Consider the following 21,150-nt stretch of genomic DNA (forward strand, 5'->3'; position numbering starts at 1 on the left):
ATCTCCCACCACGACAACCCTGTTATTATTACACTTTTCCAGAACCTGTCTCTCTATCTGCACTTTGATGTTCCTGGTACTCCTGGGAGGTCTGTAAAAAAACACCCAGTAGAGTTATTGACCCCTTCCTTCTACCGACATGCATGACCATATACTTCCCTATACTGTCGTCCACCTGCCAGTTCTTTGCCAGTTGTTTTAATATAAGTCCTTCTGCAGACTCCCTGCTGCCTCTACGTTACCTGCCCCTCAACTTACCTTTGTATCGTCAACAAACTTGCCTATAAAGCCATTTCTTTGTCGCCGATTATTAACTCTTTGGCTCATTTTCCAGCAGTTTGATATACACTCTCATCTCACTCTTACTCTTTATATAACTGAAAGAAACTTTTACATTACTGGCTAGCTTACCCTCATATTTAATCTTTTCTCTCCTTAGGAAATTTTTCCAATCCTCTAGTTTTCCACTAATTTTTGTTTCATATGCCTTTGTTGAAGGAAGAATCCTATTCTGAGTGTATTCCACCAAACCCATTCCTGTACTTTACACTCACACTACTGCTCTTAGAGAGATTCACTTCCTATTCCACTGTACTTTATGTTAATTGTATATTATCTTAATAAGTATTCTGGTCACTTTAGAGTTGTGAAGTACTTGGTATTTATTCCACTGTCCAATGTATTCCATTTATTGCACAATTTCATTAACCCTATAATGAAATCCCAATATCCCCATTATATATAAGACTTTGGATGGGCTGCATATTATGTGTAACTGTTCATTCCAAGGACATGGAGTTTTGGAAAAGTTGCAGAAGGTGTTTACTAGAATGCTACCTGGATTAGAGGGAATGAGCCATAAGAAGAGGACGGATTGTTTTCTGTGGAGTGCTGAAGGCTGAGGGGAGACTTGGTAGGACTCTATAAAATTATGAGGGCCATAGAGGGAGTAGACAGTCAGAATATTTCCCCAGGTTCGAAATGTCAAGTACTGGATAGTTTAAAGATGCGTGGGACAGGTTTTCAATTCAGAAAGTAGTAGGTGCTTGGAGCAGATCTCCAGTGAGAGTGGAACAAGCAAACACTGTGGAGGTGCTTAAGAGTGTGGATAATGTAGAGCCTTTCTGATACCGTGGATCTCTGCCATTGACCAAGGCTTGGGAACCCTAATGTAGAAGCAAGGGAAATTGAGTTTAATTCAGCATGTGGTTGAGACCAAACACCGTGGACCAAAGGGCCTGTTACTGTTCAATGCTCTGTGTGTGATTGCTCAATTAAACTCCGGCACACCATGAGTATTTTTTATTTATTAAAATTACTGTCTTCAGTAATAAAACAGCTGGCTTTGGAAACTGTACCATTGTTCATCGGTTACACCATCAGCTGTGATCAGAGCTGGAAGTGTTCCTCCCCTCTGACTCACAATAGGGAGAGGAGTGTTTCGATTCCCCATCGCTGTTAGGTTCCTGCTTGGCGATGGGAGACTTGTGAGACCTCCTGTCCTGCTGGGGCTCCTTGGTTAACTGAGGGGGGCTCTCTGGGTTGTGGCTGAGTAAGTCCTGAAGGTACTTGATGTATCTGACCGCAGCCCGCAGGGTCTCCACTTTGCTCAGGCGTTTCTCGGACAGTGGCCCCGGAAGGTGGTCGCGCAGCCTGGCGTAGCCCTCGTTCACACACTTAACCCTCTGCCTCTCCCTTTCATTCCTCTTTTGAATGAAGGCGGGCTCAAAAGGACAGTCGTAAACACCAAAGTGTCCATGGAAAGGCACATAGGGGAACATGCTGCCGTAAGTATCATAGTAGGTTGACTCCAGGCTGGTTGGGTAGACCAGCAACGGGACGTGTGCCAAACTGTCACTGTGGGGAAGGTGCTGACTGTGATGTGTGGATGGGTCAGCCACTAGTGGTACGCCCAGCTGCATGTAATTAGATGCACCCACTGCCCTGCTGTCGATCAGCGACCTGGGATAGTTACTGTTCATCCTGAATCTTCGATTAGAAGGCAAAGAAGCAATCCTACTCTTATAAAAAGCATTAAACTGATTGCTGGGTCACCGGATAGCACTGGCCCATTTGGGACAGGAGGTGGGATTGGCACTTCTCAGTTGTTCCCCAGTCCAGGGACATCAACACACAAACGACACATATCGCAGTCTCCTTCAGGCAAGTCCAGGCAGAGAGCTCCCTTCTGACTTCTCCCCCCCTCCCCCCACTCTATCTGAGCCTTGAGCTTCACGCTGTAAATGAGTGGGTGGTGAAACCATAGGGGTCTCCCGTGCACCTGACGGAGAGAGCAGAAAGCCTGCTGATCTGCTGGAATGGAAAGGCTGCCACTGGTGTCCTTTACCAACCCTAGAATGGAAAGGAACATTGTCAATAACTGTGCAATTATTGTCAGTCATAATGGAGAAATAGCACTGAAACAGACTCACTAATCCCACCCAAAACCATCGTTATCTCCCCACTACCTCATCAAGCAGTTACAGGAGCCTTAGGACCCACCTCACCAGGTTCAGGAACAGTTACTGCCCTTCACCCATCAGGTTCCTGAACAGCGTGGGTAAGTTCACTCACCTCACCCCACAGAAAAAGAATCTCAGGGTTGTATGTGGTGACATGTATGTACTCTGATAAGAAATTTTACTTTGAACTTTCAACTTATTCCATAACCTATGGATTCACTTTCAAGGACTCTACAACTCATGTTCCACGGTATTATTTATTTATTTATAACCATCCATCTATCTAGTTATTTTTGTATTTGCATTCTTTTGATGATTGGTTGTTTGTGAGTAGATATTCATTTTTTCTGTTGTATTTCTTTGTTCTTGTGAATGCCTGCAAGAAAATGAATCCTGGGTGACATATACACACTTTGATAATAAATTTACTTTGAACTCTCAGCAGAACCTGCCTCTCATTTGGGATTGACAGTGGCTAATCTGTATACTTTTGGAATGTGGGAGGAACTGGAGCACCCAGGGGAAGCCCATGCAGTCACAGGGAAAACATGCGAACTCCACACGGACAGCATCGAGGTCAGGATTGAACCCGCGTCTCTGGTGCTGTGAGTCAGCAGCTCTGTCAGCTGTACCTCTGTGCCACCCAAGGATGTTTCATCCCCTTGATAGTAAATTTCGGACCAGACAACAGAGTGAGTTCAAATTACATCACAGAATGAGGATGCTTTCTTTTAAGTGTGCTATCAGTAAAAGTGACAACAATGAGTTAGATTGCCATCAAACACCCAGGCTGGGTTAAATAGAATGTCAAGTCCACAGCAACGTGCCTGGCTTTTAACTAGCCGTCAGGCATGCTCTCCAAGTTGCACTTCACTACACCTCCTGAAGTACGAGCAACATTTTGCTAATCAACATGAAAACGCTCTTCCCCTTACTCAGAGTCAGTCTAAAGACACTGTAATGGAAGAGCATTGCATAACGTTCCCACGCTAGGAAACCTTAGGAAATGTGAGTTACTGTGCTTGTCCACTTTTAACCTCCTTACAAACTGGTTTGCAGAAGTGGTCCAGTGCCCTGTTTCTCAGAGTTCCTAACACATCCATTTGGACCAGTGAGTCTATGCCGATTTGCAGAGCAACTCCATCAGTTCCAATCCACTCCACAATTTTTTCCCCCTGTACTCTCTTTTCTCACATCTCCATCAACGCCTCTGAATGTCTGATTACTTACCTATGCACCGCAGGAGCTCAATAACTTTAACAGTATGTTTCTGGAGTGCTGGGGAGACTTGGTACCCACAGGAAGCCCATGGCGTCTCGAGAGAAAGTACCAGCTTCTCATACAGGATTGAACCCAGGCACAGGTTCCAACTGATGTTATGCGTATGATGTGTGGGTGTATACCCATTCCCCTACAAAAGTGAATGGCCCAATGGCCCAGGAACGGTTCTTAAAATGGGTTCTTAATTGAAGGAGGGCCAGGGTCAAACTAAGTTCCTCACTGACAGAGAGGAAGGAGAGGAAAATCCCTGACAGGAGATATCCCTACCCTATCTACCTTTATATCCTGTGATATATCACCCAATTGCATGACATTTGGTTAGGAAGTGTCAGCTCCTGATCTCCCTGACTGAGATGTAAATTAATGAGAATAGGTTTGTGCTCTTGTGTCAGAACAGGGAATTGAGGAAGAAAAATTGCCTGCCAATTATTGGTAAGGCTTTATTTGACTTAGTGGATTCATTTCTGACCACTCTAGATTCTAAAGCTGTCGGCCAAGGCTCAGTGGTGGCTGTCATAACTTATACTTCAGATTCCATCCCAGAGACTGATGCACAGTCCAGGAGCCCCAGGAGTAATGGAATGGTACACCGAGAGTGCAGTCCAGGGGCCCCAGGAGTAATGGAATGGTACACCAAGAGTGCAGTCCAGGGGCCCCAGGAATAACGGAATGGTACACCGAGAGTGCAGTCCAGGGGCCCCAGGAGTAATGGAATGGTACACCGAGAGTGCAGTCCAGGGGCCCCAGGAATAACGGAATGGTACACCGAGAGTGCAGTCCAGGGGCCCCGGGAGTAATGGAATGGTACACCGAGAGTGCAGTCCAGGAGCCCCAGGAATAATGGAATGGTACACCGAGAGTGCAGTCCAGGGGCCCCAGGAGTAATGGATTGGTGTATTGACAGTGCAGTCCAGGGGCTCCAGTATTGAAGAAATGGTAAATCAGTGGTACTACTTTGGGTGGTACCTTAAACCAAGATGCTTTAGCCTTCTCAGTTAACAAATTATTTCAAGTTCCACAGTGCATTTATCCACATGTTGCTTTCTGCTCCTGCCTCATCATGCATTTCTTTGATTTCAAGCTCTAGTTTCATTCAGAAGTTCACCAGGACCAGAACATGGAGTGAGATATTGGTGCTTGAAACTAAGCTGAAGAGTGGTATATATCTTCACTGAGACACCGAGATCTGTTACAGCAGAGGATGGAGTCAGATCTTCCCGGATTGCTCAGAACTACAGCACAATAGGCAGTGGTTTGCCCAACTCGCAGTAACAGTTGGTCTGCAATATTTTTGAAAGCCAAGCAGGGTTTGAAAGACGCAAACTTTACTTATAATATTTCACTGCTTCGTCTCTGAGGATTGTCACCTTGTCGTGGTGGAGAGGCTTGTGAACTCCTGAGATCCTGAGAGCAATGCCATTTGGAGCTTGGCCCCTGGTAGGGTCATGCGTGGAAGTAACGTCAAAAGAGGAGCCTCCAGACAAAGAACGATCCAACCAAAACCTCAGCGGTAGAGGTGGTGAAAGATGATGACGCACCAGAACAGCAGCAAAAATGGAGGAAACTGCTGCAGTGAAGAGTCACTATCATCTTGTGTTCCCTGTCACTGAAAGCTGACCCTGATCTGTCAGGGACCATGTGGTGGCTGCCCACACATCAGCTTCCCCGGGTTGAAGTGACACACAGGTGTTCTTCATTAACTCCTGAGGAGAACATCATACTCGACTTAAGCGATTGAACTACGACTAATGTAATAACAGAATAGAGCAAAGTTAAAGAATGTTTGTTTGATGAAGTATCTGTATCCAAAGCATTAACTGATAAATCATCTGAACCTTTCCAACAACTGTTTCATTAAAAATATGCTACATGTAACAAACAAAACTATTAAAGAAAGAATAGAAACATTCCATCATTATCATTCCCACAGTACACTGTCTAGCCTGGCTTAATGTAGGCTGCGTTTTTAATGGATTATTGATTAAGGATGTAATGGATATGCGAACACCACGTCAGAGATTGAAATCATTATTCTTTAACGTGCCAATGTGATGAGCCAGTGCCTCCGATATAAACCTACAGTGAATAATTGCAGTCCATTTTAAACACATGCTTAAGATGTGTTGACTGGGTCAAGATTACTTTACGTTTATGAAGTGCAGATCGATGGAAGCAATGTTTTGAAGTTTGCTGAAACCTTTGCTTTGGAAAGGAGACCATGTCTACCTGAACTGTTCCTATGAAGTGGATAACTCCTGGAAGTGGCTACAGGAATTATGTAGGTATTTAGTGGGTGTCTGGCCATTATGATATGAGCTGCATGTTAAATTTGTCCAGGGTGTTATTGTACAAGATGCCACATTGCACCAACAGGGGACTCACCATCACCTGCCTAGTGCCACTTTGAAACCGCCTGCACTGCATAAAGGAAGGTGCATTGTGACTGTGGAGGTGAATCCGCGTATGAGACATTGAGGAATGAGCAAACATGAGACAGCATTTTTTTTGACAAACACTGAGAGTTTTGGTGCAAGTTGTGAGGAAAAGGAGACACGTCCTGTGTGAAGTGTAAAATGCACACTGGGAGATAGTGGTGACTTGTTGAGGGATGTAGCTCCATCAACATCAATGCCACTTGGGAAGAAATTCAGTGATCAGAAACGAGTGGTCAAAGGAAGTGAGTCATCTTCAAATGGTATCAACAGTATCATTTACCTTGTTCATTGCTTCATTGGATCCATCCTCCTCATCAATCAGATAACTATCTCTGCCCAGTCAGTATTCCATCCTTCACTTCAAACGGTAGACTCCACCCCTCATGAACTTCAGCCAGCTCACTGCTCACACAGTGTATAGCTACATATCCCTAACAGCCCCATTTACCAAGCACATTAACAGACACACTTCTCTCTTTCATCCAGGATGAGGTAACAGGGAAGTTTATACATTCGTTATGTGCCATGTCGTATGACGTGGGCAATCATGATAGTTCTTGGCAAATTTTTCTACAGAAGTGGTTTGCCATTGCCTTCTTCTAGACAATGACTTTACAAGATGGGAGACCCCATTATCAATACTCTTCAGAGATTGTCTGGTGTCAGTGTCGCATAACCAGGACTTGTGATCTGCACCGGCTGCTCATACGACCATCCACCACCTGCTCCCATGGCTTCATGTGACCCTGATTGGGGGGCTAATCAAGTGCTACACCTTGCCCAAGGGTGACCTGTAGGCTGGCAGAGGGAAGAAGTGGCTTCCACCTCTGTTGGTAGAGACATAGCTCCACCCAGCCACCTAAATGAATTTCCAACCTATGTTATTTAAGTGCAGACTTCCAGGACTTGTCTAAACACTCCACATTTACAAACAGGTTTGATATGTGATCATTGTTGTAATGTATGCACCAGCCTGTGCAGGGTCCAGTTCCACAAACAACAGCAATTGATGCTGGTCTATTTTATAGTGATGCTGGTGTAAGAATGAATATCGGCTCCGCTCCAGACTCAGAGTCATTCATTTATCACAATGTACTTTTTCCAAGATTGTGACAGCATTATGAGTAGATATGACACAGATATGTGTGGTGAACTAGATATACCTGTCTGACTGCTCCTGTGGCTCCTCCCAAGACCTTAGCTGTGGACACAAGACGACAAAAACTAACAATGACAGACAATTTGTATCGCTACCCAGAGCAGTGGCAAACGGCCAGCAATACTCTGCCAGACACAAGATGACAAAAACAAACAGGAGGGATCTTGACACGGAGAAGCTCATGAAGACGGTCCCTTATTCTTGGCGGCTCGGATGAAGGTCCCTGATTCTTGGCAGCTCAGAAGGAGCATAGTCACGCTGCTGAGGTGATGCACCAGCAGCAAGTAGATGTAAGCTGGAGTTTTTATGCTGCCGGTTCGAATGAGGATCAGGAGCCCGATGGAACATGGGGAAAAGGAAATTAACCGAAATGAGTAGTTAATGAACTGGACCATGACAACAGTATTAGCTGCAATAATATGTGATTTTGTCGGCAATTCAGAAATGTTTCATTCCTCTTCAAGCATGTCCTGTCCTGAACCTTAATTGCCTGCTGTGACCATAATGCAGCTTACTCTTTCACTTACCAGGGATTTCCAAGAGTTAGGGTCAATTCCAAAAGCCATCATGACTTGCAAGTGTGCATCTTCATAGAGAAATTGTTGTTCACTCTGTGTTACCCGCAAAACATGTCCTTAGTTGGATAATTCTTGCCAATCTGCTCTGATTGGTAAATTTTGCTTTTGAAGAACATTTACAATGATGACCCCATTTTGTCACTCGATATGTGGGTAAGCAATTTTGATGGATAATGTTCAGCTATTCCACGGTGTGCTTGAATTATCTGTGATCCCCCCCCCCCCACAACTGCACGAGAGTGGTTTGTACAACAGCATTTCAGTCTTAATGGTGAGCTCGCACTTGTTCTGTGGTCTTTTATCTAATCTGTTTAAGGTGAAAACAGCTCTCTCTGGTGTGAGCATTCAGATCTTCATTGGGAGAAAAGTAGGTGACCCTGATAGCTAAACTTTGTTTCTGTATAGAATTCACTGTGTCCTCATGGTGATAACAAATGTCTGAAGCAGGGGTCCCCAACCTGGGCTCCACAGACTTGATGGTAGGGGTCCATGACACAAAAAAGGTTGGGAACCCCTGATCTAAAGCTTTTGAGAAGTGACCCATTAGTTCCTGCCACAGACTTTCATCGTAGCTGAAAAGGGCAGAATCCTCAACAAGTGATCGCTCTCTGATGAGTACCTTTCTGACTCCAGTCTTTACTTTGAGCTCTCTATCCAAATTTTGCATGTAAGTACACCTTCTCCACATCTTTAGTCATACAGTTAAAAAAGTACCAAAGAGTGAGTTAGAACACATCCTTGCTAAACCAAATTGGTCATTCTGATGGTGGTCCACTAAATAGAACAGTGGCTTCAGGTTATCGTAGAGTAAGCTCACAGTGTAGGATTCAATGGGATTGCTGGACATTCTGCCTCATCCTGGTCCACAAATAAATCTGCTCTGCGGACTATGTGGAATGTTTGACTTTATCTACAGAGTTCAAAGTTCAAAGTAAATGCATTATCAAAGTACATAAATGTCACCATATATAACCCCAAGATTCATTTTCTTGTGGGCATTACAGAATAATGACTATAACAGAATCAATGAAAGACCATGGCAACTTGAGCGTTCAACCCAAGAAAGAAATAATAATAACTAAATAAACGATAAATACCGAGAACATGAGATGAAGAGTCTTTGAACATGAGTCCATTGGGTGTGTGAACATTTCAATGATGGAGCAAATGAAGTTGAGTAAAGTTATCCTATTGGTCAAGAGCCTGCTGACTGGGAGGTAATAACTGTTCCTGAAACTGGTGGTGAGAGTCCTGAGGTTCTCGTATCGTCTTCCTGATGGCAGTAGCAAGAAGAGAACATGGCGTGGTGTAGGGGTCCCTGATGATGGATGCTGCTTTCCTGTGACAACACTCCGTGTAGAGGTGCTTGATTGTGGGGGGAGAGGGACTGCGCCATCCACCGCTACCAACCTCATAGTTCCCGCACCCTGGACCTCCCATTTCTACCTCCTACCCAAGATCCACAAACCTGCTTTTCCAAATACCTTTCTGACTCCAGTCTTTTCTTTGAGTTTTCTATCTAAATCTTGCATGTAGGTGCAAACATGAGGAAGTCTGCAGATGCTGTAAATTCAAACAACACACACAAAATGCTGGTGGAACACAGCAGGCCAGCAGACGAAGGGTCTCGGCCCAAAACGTCGACAGTGCTTCTCCTTATAGATGCTGCCTGGCCTGCTGCATTCCACCAGCATTTTGTGTGTGTTGTCTTGCATGTAGGGGCACCTTCTCCACGTCTTTGGTCATACAGTATAAGGCCCAGATAGGCAAAGATCCTCAAACCCGATTTGTTTCAGCTTGTACCTTCCCCACTGATCTCATACCAGCATACCTTGACCCTATACCCCACCGTCCCCACCAGGAAGGCCTGAAAGCTTTTCATTTCTTCTGGACACCAGACCTAACCACCACCACTCTCCTCCGCCCAGCGGAACTTGTTCTCGCTCTCAATAATTTCTACTTTGGCTCCTCCCACTTCCTTCAAACAAAAGGGGTAGCCATGGGCACTCACATGTGTCCCAGCTACGGCTGCCTATTTGTCGGCTACGTGGAACAGTCTATGTCCCAAACCTACACTGGTGACCCTCTCCCACTTTTCCTATGCTACATCGACGACTGCATTGGTGCTGCTTCCTGCACCCATGCTGAACTCATCGACTTCATCCACTTTGCCTCCATTTTTGATCTTCCCTCAAATTCACCTGGTCCATTTCCAACACCACTCTCCCCTTTCTCAATCTCACTGTCTCTATCTCTGGAGACAGCTTATCCACCGATGTCTATTACAAACGCACAGACTCTCACAGCTACCTTGTTACGATCCGGTCCATGAAGTCTGGGTTCCGGTCCATGGACTCTGGAATCCAGGTCTTCCGGCTGTCCCTTGTTTCAGTTGGGTTTAATCATGGGCACCTGATCCTCGTCTTGGGGCTGGGAATATAAGTGGCCCTGGGGTTGAGTGTGGGGGCTGGTTTGTCTTGTCAATATCCCTTTGGAACAACCTGCCGGTGGAAGGCTAGAGCAGCCATTCGTGATCTCTAGGCCTGGTTGGAGGACCCCTGCTTCATGGAGCCTTGTTGTCTCTAGTTGGAGCAGTCATCGGGGTATGGATTCGGCCATTTCCGGGACCAGCTGAGTGGCCGTCTGCCACTCCGAGCTAGACATGGATTCGGCCGTTTCCGTAGCCAGCCAAGGTTGCTGGCCGCCCCGAATTGAGCTCCCTTCCTATCCTCACCTCCGTTGGGTAAGTCAGGCTGTCTTTGCTGTTACCCTGCGGTTGGATCTGTCCCTTCCTGTCCTCACCTCCGTTGGGTAAGTCAGGCTGTCTTTGCTGTTACCCTGCGGTTGGATCTGTCCCTTCCTGTCGTTGCCTCCGTTGGGTAAGTCAGGCTGTCTTTGCTGTTACCCTGCGGTTGGATCTGTCCCTTCCTGTCCTCACCTCCGTTGGGTAAGTCAGGCTGTCTTTGCTGTTACCCTGCGGTTGGATCTGTCCCTTCCCCTCCCCATCTGAATCCCTGACAGTTTCCTCCCTGGTTTACCTCGACAGTCATCCCAGCCCTGCATCCTAGGAAGGGTCCCGGCCCTGTGTTCCAAGAAGGAGTACCTCGTCCTGCCCAGGAAAGCCTCAAAGAATCTAAACCTCATCCAGTCCTGTAGCCATGTCATGTCCTCGCCTAGTTCCAGGGTCCGAGCCCGAGTCAAGACCCAGGTTCTGGGTCCTTGTCCAGTCTCTGGCTCGGAGTCCAAGCCCAGGCTCCTAGTTCCCAGTTCTCTGTCCTGGTCCTGCCCTCCTAGCCATAGTCCTAGCCCAAGTCTGTGTACCCATCCCAGCTCCTAGTCTGTGTCCTGTCCCGTCCCTAAGCCTAATCCAGTCCAGTTCCTGGTACTTCAGTGTCTTGCATTCGGGTCTGCTCCCAGCACCCACCCTTATATGACACACCTAGACTTTCCATCCTGTTACTTGTAAAAACACCATCCCTTTTCTCAATTCCTCTCTCTCTGCCACATCTGCTCTCAGGATGAGGCTTTTCATTCTAGGATGAAGGAGATATCCTCTTTTTTTCAAAGAAATGGGCTTCCCTTTCTCCACCATCGACACTGCCCTCAACCGCATCTCTACCATTTCACTCAGGTCTGCTCTTACCCCATCCTCGTGCCACCCTACCAGGGATAGGTTCCTCTTGTCCTCAACTACCACCCCACCAGCCTCCGCGTCCAGTGCATAATTCTCCGAAACTTCCACCATCTCCAATGGGATCCCACCACCAAACACATCTTTCCCTCCACCCCCACTCTTCTGCTTTCCGCTGGAATTACTTACTACGTAACTCCCTTGTCTATTTGTCCCCCCCCCCCCCCACTGAAATCCCTCCTGGCACTTACCCTTGCAAGCAGAACAAGTGCTACACCTGCACCTACATCTCCTCCCTCATCAGCATTCGTGGCCCTAAACAGTCCTTCCAGGAGAGGAGACACCTCACCTGTGAGGTCACCTACTGTGTTCGGTGCTCCCGGTGTGGCCTCCTGTACATCAGTGAGACCCGACCTGGATTGGGAGACCACTTCGCCGAGCATTAACACTATGTCTGCCAGAACAAGTGGGATCTCCCAGTGGCCACCCATTTTAATTCCACTTCCCATTCCCAAATGTCCATCCATGGCCTCCAGTGTCATGATGAGTCCACACTTAGGTTGGAGCAACAACACCTCGTATTCCCTTTGGGTAGCTCCAACCTGATGTCATGACAGCTGAGTACTCAAATTTCTGGTAATGCCCCACCCAACCCCCTCTTCACCATTTCCCATCCCCTTTTCCCTCTCTCACCTTGCCAGCCCATCGCCTCCCTCCGGTGCTCCTTCCCACTTTTCCTTTCTTCCATGGTCTTGTGTCTCTTTCACCACTCAACTTCCCTGCCCTTGACTTCATACCTTTCTCCAGGTTTCACCTCTCACCTGGCATTTCTGTCTCCCCCCCCCCACCTTTTAAATCTACTTTTCAGCTTTATTTTCCTCCAGTCCTGCCGAAGGTCTCGGCCCGAAACGTCGACTGTACTTTTTCCCATAGATGCTGCCTGGCCTGCTGAGTTCCTCCAGAATTTAGTGTGCCCGTGTCTACTTCTTTCAATGAGTATCAGTCTGAAGCTCTGTAAGTGCTGAAGTCACCCCGTGTATTAAATGCAGAACAGTGCGTGGGGACATCGCTGACTCGGGAGTGCACCAGGGACTCCCAGGGAGTGCACCAGGGACTCGCACCAGGGACTCGCACCAGGGTCTCGCACCAGGGACTCGCACCAGGGAGTGCACCAGGGAGTGGCACCAGGGACTCGCACCAGGGAGTGCACCAGGGTCTCGCACCAGGGACTCGCACCAGGGAGCGCACCAGGGAGTGGCACCAGGGACTCGCACCAGGGAGTGCACCAGGGTCTCGCACCAGGGAGTGCACCAGGGTCTCGCACCAGGGACTCACACCAGGGACTCCCAGGGAGTGCACCAGGGAGTGCACCAGGGACTCCCAGGGACTCGCACCAGGGACTCGCACCAGGGAGTGTACCAGGGAGTGTACCAGGGAGTGCACCAGGGACTCCCAGGGAGTGCACCAGGGAGCGCACCAGGGACTCCCAGGGAGTGCACCAGGGAGTGTACCAGGGACTCCCAGGGAGTGCACCAGGGAGTGTACGAGGGAGCGCACCAGGGAGTGGCACCAGGGACTCCCAGGGAGTGCACCAGGGAGGGCACCAGGGACTCGCACCAGGGAGTGCACCAGGGAGTGTACCAGGGAGCGCACCAGGGACTCCCAGGGAGTGCACCAGGGAGTGTACCAGGGACTCCCAGGGAGTGCACCAGGGAGGGCACCAGGGACTCCCAGGGAGTGCACCAGGGAGTGTATGAGGGAGCGCACCAGGGAGTGGCACCAGGGACTCCCAGGGAGGGCACCAGGGACTCGCACCAGGGAGTGCACCAGGGAGTGTACCAGGGAGCGCACCAGGGAGTGGCACCAGGGACTCCCAGGGAGGGCACCAGGGAGTGGCACCAGGGACTCCCAGGGAGTGCACCAGGGACTCGCACCAGGGAGTGCACCAGGGAGTGGCACCAGGGAGCGCACCAGGGAGTGCACCAGGGACTCCCAGGGAGTGCACCAGGGAGTGGCACCAGGGACCCCCAGGGAGTGCACCAGGGAGTGGCACCAGGGACTCGCACCAGGGAGTGCACCAGGGAGTGGCACCAGGGACTCGCACCAGGGAGTGGCACCAGGGACCCCCAGGGAGTGCACCAGGGAGTGGCACCAGGGACTCCCAGGGAGTGCACCAGGGACTCGCACCAGGGACTCGCACCAGGGAGTGCACCAGGGACTCGCACCAGGGACTCGCACCAGGGAGTGCACCAGGGACTCCACCAGGGAGTGCACCAGGGAGTCCCAGGGAGTGCACCAGGGAGTGAACCAGGGAGTGCACCAGGGTCTCGCACCAGGGAGTGCACCAGGGACTCGCACCAGGGACTCCCAGGGAGTGCACCAGGGACTCGCACCAGGGAGTGCACCAGGGACTCCCAGGGAGTGCACCAGGGAGTGCACCAGGGACTCGCACCAGGGACTCCCAGGGAGTGCACCAGGGAGTGCACCAGGGACTCGCACCAGGGAGTACACCAGGGACTCGCAACAGGGACTCGCACCAGGGAGTGCACCAGGGAGTGCACCAGGGACTCGCACCAGGGACTCGCACCAGGGAGTGGCACCAGGGAGCGCACCAGGGAGTGGCACCAGGGACTCGCACCAGGGAGTGCACCAGGGAGTGCACCAGGGAGTGCACCAGGGACTCGCACCAGGGAGTGGCACCAGGGAGTGCACCAGGGACTCGCACCAGGGACTCGCACCAGGGAGTGCACCAGGGAGTGCACCAGGGAGTGCACCAGGGAGTGCACCAGGGACTCGCACCAGGGAGTGCACCAGGGACTCGCACCAGGGACTCGCACCAGGGACTCCCAGGGAGTGCACCAGGGAGTGCACCAGGGAGTGCACCAGGGACTCACACCAGGGACTCCCAGGGAGTGCACCAGGGACTCGCACCAGGGAGTGCACCAGGGACTCGCACCAGGGACTCCCAGGGAGTGCACCAGGGACTCGCACCAGGGTCTCGCACCAGGGAGTGCACCAGGGACTCCCAGGGAGTGCACCAGGGACTCGCACCAGGGAGTGCACCAGGGACTCCCAGGGAGTGCACCAGGGACTCGCACCAGGGTCTCGCACCAGGGAGTGCACCAGGGACTCCCAGGGAGTGCACCAGGGACTCGCACCAGGGACTCTCAGGGAGTGCACCAGGGACTCGCACCAGGTTCTCGCACCAGGGACTCGCACCAGGGAGTGCACCAGGGACTCGCACCAGGGACTCGCACCAGGGAGTGCACCAGGGACTCCCAGGGAGTGCACCAGGGACTCGCACCAGGGAGTGCACCAGGGACTCGCACCAGGGTCTCGCACCAGGGTCTCGCACCAGGGTCTCGCACCAGGGACTCGCACCAGGGAGCGCACCAGGGAGTGCACCAGGGTCTCGCACCAGGGAGTGCACCAGGGACTCGCACCAGGGAGTGCACCAGGGACTCCCAGGGAGTGCACCAGGGACTCGCACCAGGGAGTGCACCAGGGACTCCCAGGGAGTGCACCAGGGACTCGCACCAGGGAGTGCACCAGGGACTCCCAGGGAGTGCACCAGGGACTCGCACCAGGGAGTGCACCAGCTGAAAAGCTGCGTTGCAGAGGAGCCAATCCAATACTTCAGAGTGCGGAAGGACATCCGCTTCTCCGCTCCCTCCCCCGCAAAACTCTACCAACCAGCAGGTTCATGTGCATTAAAGGAGAGCACACGGGGGAGACATTTATAATTTAGCAAAAACATTTTAAATCGTTAGAACTCCGGGTCTAACGTATAATTCTCCGTAACTTCCGCCACCTTCAACGGGATCCCACCACCAAGCACATCTTTCCCTCCCCCCCCTTTCTGCTTTCCACAGGGATCGCTCCCTACGCAACTCCCTTGTCCACTCGTCCCCCCCATCCCTTCCCACCGCTCTCCCTCCTGGCACTTATCCTTGTAAACGGAACAAGTGCTACACCTGCCCTTACACTTCCTCCCTCAGGACCCCAGACAGTCCTTCCAGGTGAGGCGACACTTCACCTGTGAGTCGGCTGGTGTGGTATACTGTATCCGGTGCTCCCGGTGTGGCCTTTTATATATTGGTGAGACCCGACACAGACTGGGGGACCGTTTCGCTGAACACCTACGCTCGATCCGCCAGAGAAAGCAGGATCTCCCAGTGGCCACACATTTTAATTCCACTTCCCATTCCCATTCTGATATGTCTATCCATGGCCTCCTCTATTGTCAAAATGAATCCAAACTCAGGTTGGAGGAACAACACCTTATTAACCGGCTGGGTAGCCTCCAACCTGATGGCATGAACATTGACTTCTCTAACTTCCGTTAATGCCCCTCCTCCCCTTCATACCCCATCCCTGATATATTTAGTTGTTTGCCTGTTCTCCATCTCCCTCTGGTGTCCCCCCCCCCCCTTGTTTCTCCTGAGGCCTCCCGTCCCATGATCCTTTCCCTTCTCCAGCTCTGTATCACTTTCACCAATCACCTTTCCAGCTCTTAGCTTCATCCTACCCCCTCCGGTCTTCTCCTATCATTTCGCATTTCGCCCTCCCCTCACTACTTTCAAATCTTTTACTATCTTTCCTTTCAGTTAGTCCTGATGAAGGGTCTCAGCCCGAAATGTCAACAGTGCTTCTCCCTATAGATGCTGCCTAGCCTGCTGTGTTCCACCAGCATTTTGTGTATGTTGCCTGACATTTTAAATCGTAATGAACCTAGCCTTACCAAGTGTTATCAGCACACACACACACACACCACACCACACCACACCACACCACACCCTGGTGTGATACTGGGAACCGGCGTTTCGGGTCGAAATTCTGGATGTGGATAGCGACATGACAATCTGTTTCACATTTTTCAAAGTTGTTTCCACTCAAGATATCGCGGGAGATGTTAATCAACTTATTCGCTCTTTTTCGTTTGACACTGTTGTCCAAACTGAAATATCTACCAAGGAGCCGTAGTTCATGTCGCAGAGTCGGTACAGCACGGGACCGGGCCCTTCGGCCCATTCAGTCTGTGCCAACGCCAATTCTAACTTATTCTTCCTATATTGTCATCAACTTATCCCATCCACCCGCACAATTTGCACTGAATAAATTACCGACCTGTTTTGTGCGTTTACACACGCGGCTGTGATTATTGGGAAGAGTATTCAGAGGATTCAATAGGACGCCTTTGAACATGTTCCGTTCAGATGTCCCTTTTAACAAGTTGCTGCATTTTAAAGCCTAAACATCACAATATCAAATAATTAATTTCCGATGCCTCTTACATTATTCGCTGCTGTTTCACGCTGGCTTTCGACAACTCTCACGCCGTCTTCGCAATAGGAACGCCTCAACAATAAATACAGGCCAATTCTGTTTGGGACAGATCCCTCCGCTAAATATATAGTGGGTCTTTCATCAACGGTACAATAAACACAGGCCAATTCTGTTTGGGACAGATCCCTCCGCTGAATATATAGTGGGTCTTTCATCAACGGTACAATAAATACAGGCCAATTCTGTTTGGGACAGATCCCTCCGCTGAATATATAGTGGGTCTTTCATCAACGGTACAATACAACACACCACTGTGGGATCAGCTATTAAATTGGTCCGGGATAGGGCGATTCCATTGATCTAATCTTACAGAGGAGATCACCAGGATGCTGCCTGGTTTAGAGAGTATGGATTATGATCAGAGATTAAGGGAACTAGGGTTTTACTCTCTGGAGAGAAGGAGGATGACAGGAGACATGATAGAGGAATAGATAGAGTGGACAGCCAGCGCCTCTTCCCCAGGGCACCACTGCTCAGTACAAGAGGACATGGCTTTAAGATAAGGGGAGGGAAGTTCAAGGGGGATATTAGAGGAAGGTTTTTCACTCAGAGAGTGGTTGGTGCGTGGAATGCACTGCCCGAGTCAGTGGTGGAGGCAGATACACTAGTGGAGTTTAACAGACTACTAGACAGGTATATGGAGGAATTTAAGGTAGGGGGTTATATGGGAGGCAGGGTTTAAGGGTCGGCACAACATTGTGGGCTGAAGGGCCTGTACTGTGCTGTTATTGTTCTATGTTCTAAGCTAGTTGGTCCAAAAGCACTTTGCAATTAATTAGATTGTCGAAACGTCTACATCCCTGTCTCTTCATATGGTTCGATGTGAACATGGCCTCAACTCTCATTCCATTGACCCACCTAACGCTGTAGGCAAATATTCCAAGAACTAGCTTGGGCTGATTCCAGAGGACATCGGTTTTAGGTGAGAAGTCCAGGGGCGATATCAGTGCTAGGAGTTTTACACAGTGGCTGAAACGCACTGCCGGGGGTGGCGGTAGAGGCTGATACATGAGGGACAGTTTAAAGATTCTTAGGCACATAAATGAGAGGAGATGGAATGTTCGTGTGTTTGTTTATTTAGTTATAGCCAGAATGGGCCCTCCGGGCTCTTCAAGCCTGCAGCCCAGCAAACCCCGAACTAATAACAGGACAATTTACAATGACCAATTAACCTACTAACCGGTACGTCTTGGACTGTGCGAGGAAACCGGAGCACCCGGAGGAAACCCACGCGGTCACGGAGAGGACGCACAAACTCCTTGCAGACAGGTTTAAGGGTCGGCACGACATCGTGGGCTGAAGGGCCTGCACTGTGCCGTACTGTCCTGTGTTCTGTGAGGTTCCCCGGCTCCACTGAATAGCCGAGGGACGACAAGAGCAGGTGAGGCGGACAACAGCCTCGGCTCGGACAGTATGGGGAGCAGGGGTAGCGAGTCACTATCCCAATGCATTCAGTCACTTCAGGAGGGCAACGGGAGTGAAAAACGACACAGGCACAAAACAATGTATGTAACAGAGATTTTAAACATTAATGAAAAAGCTACACCCCACTGAATCAGCTGGCCCAGCACAGGTGAGAGAACAGACAAGATTCCTCCACGCTAGATATTCCTGACTGTGTATTTTCGGGTTTAGAAATGTCTAATAATTGCTACCGATTATAATTCTACATTCCCGATTTGCCGAGGCATTGTTGCGACGAGCTACCAATTACTCTGCGCGCAAGAGATCTCGGTGAGACCGGGATCCATCACACCACAGCTACCGTGCATTTGGATCTAGTCACTAGTCTGAGAATAGGATTGGGTTTGATCCCAAGGCCTTCCCTGAGCAGAAGCGGCAGAGAACGAACGCTCTTTCTGTCACTGCCATATTTGTTCAACACAAAACACCCTACCAACTGGTGCCGCTTGATCTTCCAGTCGTTACATCGCTGCAGACCTGGTAGGACCACAACGAACGCCACAATAAATCAATGGATGAAATAATTCCGATCGTGTTAGACTACTGCATTCAAATATGGAAACGGAGATGTCTTTAGCATTGCGGATTCAATTGTTTTCAATAATTTTTTCAACTAACATTAGCCCCAAATTGGTGCAGATTGTTTCCAATACCCAGCTCATCGCGGCGCGGTTTATTTAGCCGGTTCGAGTGTACACTCGTAGGAGAGTGACGGATCAGGAATCTCGCAGCCCGGAGACATGGGAGGCGGCAGATGCTGCAATCCCAGACAACGAACAATCTGCTGGGGGAACTCGGCAAGTCAAGCTGCATCTGATGGACGCAAACAATCGTCGACGTTTCGGATCAAAATACTGCGGAGGACTGAGATTGGAGAGGGGTGTCGGAAATAAACTGGCTGTCGCCTCTCTCCACGGTTCGGCACAGAAGGTCGCCAGTTCCTTGTCCCACACAGATGCTGCTTGATCCGTTGAGTTCCTCCAGCAGAAGGACTGGAAGTCAAAGTGTTTACATTGCAATGTCCTCTTTCATCCTCCGAGAGGTGAAGCGTAACGCAAACAATGGTGATATTAATCTGTTTTGAGGTGAAAACTGTTGCGTCTTCCTGGAGATTTTGACGTGAGAGAGATCCAGACAAGGACCTCGAGCTACCGTTCGATACTACGCCGAGAATAAGTACCATTTGTAGAGATCAGAACACAACCAGTTTTGAATGATGTTTCTGTCACGTTAGTCATAAACGATAGAGTCAAAGAGAGTTATGGCACGAAAACATGGCGTCTGCGCCACGCCGACACCGATTCTATATTAATCCAATTTTCCCGGATGGATTTCGGACAGGAATAGATAATACTTGCTCCTCCATCACAAGAGGTACATAACACAGAAATAACACACGCGACGACCAAACGCTGGAGGAAGTTGGGAACCGCGGAGAGAAATGGACAGGCCACGCTTCGGGTCGGGTCCCTTCATGTGGGCTGGATCCCTCAGCGCAACATTCGCCTGGCCCTTCCTCAGAGATCACTATCCAGCCCCCGTCTCTAATCTAGCTGGCGGCCCTGCCTGCTCTTTACTAAATCTACTGTTTGAAGAGCTGTCTGTACAGAACAAGATGGTTAGAGACCGCTGACCACAAAGAAAATGATCTTTATACCTACCAATGGCTTATCAAAGAAAGGAATGGTTCGAGTAGGGAGCTGGAGACCGACCCGTCAGGGAGAAGCGGCTAAAGACCTAGTGATTACATCGAGTGAACCGGGCTTCAGACCACAGACCGCATCGAACGAGGGTATACGGACTGGCCAATTATAATTGAACCAGCGGTACAGACAGACTTAACTCAGAGATTGTCTATTGACAAAGAATGCGCGAGCTCTTTTCCCTAGTCAACCTACCCACTTTACACTAATTAATTACCCGAATCTACACCAATTATATAGCGAAGAAGTAGCATCGCAGAGTAAGAAATCGGTATTTAACCGCTGTTAACAGCTTTTTAAATAAAGTAACAGAAACAAGATGTTAGTTGAGTGAAGGCTGTCTACGTTTCCAGCTCTGTAACTGCAGATAGTTGGGTCCCAACCCGGGATCCACGGACCCCTTGCTCATTGGTATTGGACAATGGCATGAATAAGGTTGGGAAGCCTCGGCTTCCATCAAATCGCATCTTCCGGGCCTGCTCAGATCTCAGCCGGGACAAAAAGTAGTCTTGGCCTCACAGTAAAAGGACCGCCATTTCTCATCAATCTTCAGATTACCTCGTCTGAGATTATTCTAAAATAAGAACATTAATGAACTACTTTTTTTAAAAACCCAAGTTCTGTAAATGGACAAGACAATCATCTTAATTATTTTCCTCCTTGTATTAAAATATCATAACTTACCTCGGAGACTTTTTTCCCGTGTGAAAGATGTATTATTCTGCCATGCTTTCAGTGAAGGCGGGTAATTCTGATATTCCAGTTGTGGCCGGACGGCAGAAGTGGGAGCTGAATGTGATGGTACCATGTATTCCTCTGTGCAGTGTGGGCGTGTGTGTTTGTTTGGAGTGCACGTTGCAGAGTACTAACGATGGATCTCTTTAACATCCTGTTAGCTGGGAGTCCTGTCAGACAACAATCACATACCTGATCCCACTTCAAACACTCACACAGCCCTAGGGCGCTGCTCCCGACTAAGTCATCCTGGAGCGGGAGAGAGAACCCGAACTTGCAAAGTGCTGCCCAGGACAGGGAGACAACTGGCAGACGAGCAACCGAAGGCGGTTGAACAAAGGGGCAGATAATGACAT

The 21,150-nt window shown here is 49.5% G+C and overlaps 1 long non-coding RNA gene across 1 annotated transcript; it reads right to left on the reverse strand.

Moving 5' to 3' along the window:
- Positions 1-1,292: 1,292 nt before the first annotated feature.
- On the reverse strand, positions 1,293-20,876 carry LOC140731423 (uncharacterized). Its single transcript, XR_012099818.1, has 2 exons — positions 20,744-20,876; positions 1,293-2,352 (listed from the first exon to the last, which is right to left on the reverse strand). It is a non-coding gene; the product is annotated as an uncharacterized lncRNA (long non-coding RNA).
- Between the last annotated feature and the right edge of the window lie 274 nt (positions 20,877-21,150).

Source organism: Hemitrygon akajei, chromosome 8 (genome assembly GCF_048418815.1).
Source record: "Hemitrygon akajei chromosome 8, sHemAka1.3, whole genome shotgun sequence".
Classification (NCBI taxonomy): Eukaryota; Metazoa; Chordata; class Chondrichthyes; order Myliobatiformes; family Dasyatidae; genus Hemitrygon; species Hemitrygon akajei.